Source organism: Dermacentor andersoni, chromosome 2, assembly GCF_023375885.2.
Source record: "Dermacentor andersoni chromosome 2, qqDerAnde1_hic_scaffold, whole genome shotgun sequence".
Lineage (NCBI taxonomy): Eukaryota > Metazoa > Arthropoda > Arachnida > Ixodida > Ixodidae > Dermacentor > Dermacentor andersoni.
The window spans coordinates 151557400-151562847 of record NC_092815.1 but is presented as its reverse complement, the minus strand read 5'-3'; positions in this window follow the sequence as shown (position 1 = coordinate 151562847).

Here is a 5448-nt window from a genome sequence, read left to right as displayed (position 1 = left end):
AACTTCCCATAGTTTACTATAAAACAAGTTTTCGTAAGAGTCATTACACAAAGGAAATATACTGCTTTATTCTGCATAGAACAATAAAGCATGTAAAACTGGAAATATTTAAAGGGTTTGTCGCTTTATTGTCACTTAAAACAATGATTGACCAGTTTTTTCGAAAGTCACTATGATGAATTTAAATCTACTATAAAAATATGAGGGATGTGCGAATAGTGACTTTTGAGACCGAACCGAATAATGCCAGAAGCAAATCGAATATTGGATAGCTTCTGAATTATGAACAGCTGATATCACAATTAATGTAAAATGATGCTCACATCCTAGTTTTCTTAAATTTAGCAAGTTTCTGTCATTACCTATGTTATGAAGAGCTGTTTATTAAAAGAAAAATGGAACAGCAAAATGTTTCTTCACATGCACAGGACTGTTCAGTAAGGAGGAATGATTGCTGCACAACCTCGGAAGTACAGCTACTTAAGTAACGTAGCCTGGTCTGCTATTCGTACAAGTTCTCACATTTTATGTCTATACTATGTTCTAGGAGGTGAAAATTTACCGCATTTTGGCTAAAATTTTATGTCTCATTGTTGTTTTGAAATATTCGAATAATATTCGAACTTAGAAATAGTGACCATTCAGAGACCAAATCGGGTAGGATACTATTTAATTCGAATGTTTCGAGTATTTGACACCACTAAAGATATATAACTCCTAAATTGGAGAGATATATTTTTCCCCAAAATATGACACTGAACGGGCTAAGCAAGAGTCACGGGAAAGCCCATCCATCGTTTTGTTTAATTTATGCCCATAATCTGTTTAGCAATGGTTCATAATAACCTTTAAACTGGCAAGCGAAATAAGCAAGCAGGAAACAATTCCAACAATTTCGGAATGGAAATATTCGACTTGTCCGATAGTCTGCAAGAAGCTTTTACAGTAGTCGCCAAGGACTTATTCTCAAATTTATTTAAGCATATGGGGAAGAACCACATAAATATATATTTTTTTCATATCTCAGAATACAAAGTGATAAAGTGGATGTTAAGAGGTTAGGTGCTTAGAATGAGTAAGCGTTCACTAAACATAGCAGTATTGACAGTGATGCTGGCCACTCTGTCCCTGTTGTTTCTCTGACTGAAACAACCAAAAGAAAATTGCCACACAACTCATGTTCCCTCTGCTGAAAGGCTGCTGCCTGGCATCACATGGACCTCCTTTAAGATACGAGCAACTTTAATTCAATGTATTCTGTTAAAATTGGTGAAACTACAGTTTCACATTACAGAACCAGCAGAGCTGTTTTGATTACTGAAATTTGGTGAACGTGCTGCTCTCCGAGCTGAGCAGTAACCACACTTGAGCATAACTTCTCTGCAATTCGTGTTTTAGAATGACATTTTCAGGCTACTTAAACATGTCTTCCATGCCACTTGATTTGGAGCGTGCTTCACAGACCACTATTCATTGCATTGAGAGTCAAGTAGCACTGCTAATGTGCAAATGCAGCTCATTTCATCTGGGGGAGTCGCCAGAAACTTGTGGCAATGAAGGCAGCTTTTAAAATGTAGAAGCATTTGAATAGGGTGGTATTAGGCACTTAAGAACATATGCACAGTCATTCCACATGATAGGCTATTGCAGCACACAACTGTACACATGGGCTACTTGAAAGCCGTTTGTTATGCCAATGCCATGTTGCTAATTTTATATACAAAATGTAAATGTGAAAATGCAGTGGAAAAGGATATATGGTACTTGCCTATAACAGCATTGACCCTGGTGGGCTCAAGAGGCTCTTTTACCGCTTGGTGTCACTTCCATAGAGCAAATGGCCCATGAGCACCTCTTCTATGAAAATATGGTGAAGCAAGGCCCTTGCAAACTTTCCTGGTCCACCATGGCAGGCCATGGTAAGCTGTGCAAGGGTAACCTTTTCAATGTGCACTCCTCCAACCCATGTGAACCTGCATGTTTAAGTAAATGTTAGCACAGCAGTTTTAAGCCTTTCAAGCACATTTACAGAAAAGCCCTACGGCAATTAAATCACAAGTGTAGCTGTTATAGATCTAGAATGATAAACTTACTCCTTACTAGCTTCTTATGCTGTCTGGATGCCACGTGTTTTAGAAAGACAAGGATTTATACAGCACAAGCAAGAAAAACAATAAGGTAAACAAAGTATCCAAAAGATCTAGTATCATTTAAGGTAATTAGCATTCTTAGGATGCTTCATATTTCCGAGTGTTCGTATCTATTTTCCAACACATTTGTGTCAATAGGTAGCCCATGGTCTAATGGGAAGAGATTGGTCTGCTATGTTGAGGGAAGTGGGTTCACAATGAACCGCCGAAAAAGCTTGGGTCACTGGGTATGTGACCCTGGTCATGTGAAACTTTTCAATGACTCTCTTTCACGCCATCTTGAGCAACTGCTGCTGCTTTTGTTGGCAAGCAGCATTAGGAGCTCGAAGAGGGACATGACTGTCGATCGTTACTAAGATTACCACTACGCATCAGGTTCGCTTGCTGTGCTCCAGAAGTAATACGAGATTCCACTCTGCTCTAAGAAATGTACATAAGGCACAAAGGCAGTATGTGCCAACCACCACCTCATCAATTAAATTAATCGGCTCACAAAGCACAGGCTGCACAAGATCACGGAGTGAACTCAGAAGTTTGTGGACAGTCAGTTGATGTCCACGTCAGGGACCTCTAGGAAAACTCAGTCATTTCTTCGACGTACGTTATCGTGCCCTCACACACTGTATTATAATTCTGCCTGCCTTGTTAGTGCCACCGTTCTAAAACTCAACAGTATCACCACTAATTAAAATAAAAACAGACACTTTTATCTACTGTTTACTAAATATTTAAGGATAATACATTGCGCATGAGATTTTGCAGAGATAATGAATACTAAAGCTTAAAGAAGCAATAAAGAAAAATTAAATTAATTAAATTCTGGCGTTTGACGCTCCAAAAGGACAATGTGATCTTGAGGCACGCCATAGTGACGAAGTCCGGATTAATTTTGGCAACCTCGAGCTGCACGAGACAAGGGTAGTTTTGCATTTCACCTCCATCTGAATGCGGTTGTTTGATCGTGTGGCCTTGTGCTTAGCAGCGCTGTGCGAATGCCACTAACCAACCATGACATGAAAGCAATAAAGAGAAAAATATTTTGAGATTTATCTGTAAATGACCTTCCCACAATTCAAGAGATTCACTCGTACCGTGACAAGAGGCTGAGTAAACTAAAATGCGCAAGAGGAAAGATTGGTAGCACTGCTGCCTTGAAGTCGCCACACCAGCTTGCTGTCCCGTCATGGATTTTGATGGTGTCTGCTCACAAATAAAGGTGTTTTTGGTCGTAGTCCACAAAAGCCAAAAAGCCAAATTAAAAAGCGGCAGGAACTTTTAGTGAACCGAAACGACCCAAGTTTGTAAAAGTACTTGAAATCCACGATGTGACAGTGAGTTGTAAGCATAAAGATTTTGGGGCGATACTCAGAAATTGAACTCTGAGCTTTAGAGCTTTATTTTCCGTAATAATCAACCAAATACCAAGGACAACACAAGGAGATATTCAAAACGATGTTTTTTTTATTTTTAAATGATTGAGGGTGTCATTAGTGTCTCTGTAACTAAATCAAGGAATGCACATGGCTGCACAAAAGGATAACATGCATCACTGGTTCTCATTACGGTAGGATTGTCAGTGTAGCAGGGGGCATGCACTGGCTTCTCGTAAGGGGAGCCCTGCCACATTCCCTCAACCTCCCAATTTCCAACTGTTGTATGAGCAGTGATGCAATTTCTGCATCTTAAAGCGGCACAATGCCAAGGAGATCGATGCCGCACTGGCTACAGCATGTGGTGACCGGCACTACACACCGTCCAGCTCAGTATCAGTTTTTTTTTTTGGAATTTGGCCCCTGAAGTGCAGAAAGTCCCAATATTGCTCGTTCTTGAGCCAACTTTCCCAGTGTGTGCTGCTGTTTTAGTTTGATACACCGAGCAGTGCACTGCTGTATCACATAGGGCATCTTACCTTTATCCTGGTAAAACTAGAAATACGTGAACTACTGTAGACCACTAATGTGCACACTTTTTGAACGCCCCTCTTATACCAGGCATATACAGTAAAAAACGTACATTCTACATATAATATTGTTACGGAAGGATGAAAGAAGAGAGATAGGAAGAATATCGCGAGACGCTGGCTGCTCTGTGTTGTTACTAGTCAGCCATTTTAACCCCATTGACCCTGCTTGTATATACATTGTAAATACAGTCTTACACTCCCAACCTCCCCGTAACATATTGGTGGGAGGTGCGGGGTACAACGGCTGGAAACCGAGCTCCGCAGCGGACGTCGCATCACCGCCCTCACCATTAATGACGGTGAGCACTCGGGATCCACGTCGTTGCCGCCTCCAACGTCACCATCACCCGCTACGTCGCTGTCCCCTTCGGTTGTCCCCAAGGATCCCGGAACTTTCTGCGGGACTGATGGCGCCGACGTTGAAGAGTGGATAGCTATGTACGAACGTGTGAGTGCAATCAACAGATGGGACCCTACCTTTATGCTAGCTAACGCGGTGTTCTACCAAAGAGGCACGGCAAACGTGTGGTTCGAAAACAATGAAGAGGAGCTGACCAGCTTGGATTAATGCAAAGAGAAGTTAACAGAGTTGTTTGGCAAACCAGCCGGCTGTAAAATTGCCGCAAAGCAGGACCTGACTTCTCGTGCCCAGTCCCCCATGGAGTCCAATGTTTCGTATATCCAGGACGCGATGGCGCTTTGTCGTAAAGGCGATCATGACATGACAAAAGCTGAGAAGGTAGGGCATGTGCTCAAGGGAATTGCTGACGACGCCTTTAACCTGCTCACGTGCAAAAGCTGCTTCACAGTTGATACTATCGTCAAAGAGTGCCGACAATTTGAGCAGGCCAAATGCCGACGCGTCTTGCACCCATTCACCAGACTTCCCAATACTGCCGCTACGTCGACGTGTGAGGATCAGCCCGCACAACAGCATGCGTCGCCATCAGAGGACGTGGTGCGATTCGTTCGAGGTGAACTGGACGCGATGGCGCCCGAAGCTTTCTGTTCGCGTAGCCCTGATGCTACTCCTTTTTCAGTTCCCCTCATGCAAGCCATCGTTCGGCAGGAACTTGAAAACTTTGGCCTACATTCTGTCTGTGCTGTCACCAACCCGAGAGCCAACGAACGCCCTTCTACTATTTTAGCTCCACCTATGACTATTACTCCAACTACTATTTTAGCTCCGCGTTATCGCAACGTGACTGAGGGGAGAACCGCGCACGGCCAGCCAATATGTTTCACCTGTCGCCGCATTGGTCATGTCGCCAGATACTGTCGCAACTCGTGGACCTTAACACGTCGCACGCCGGCCAACCTGAGCCGTTTTAATGG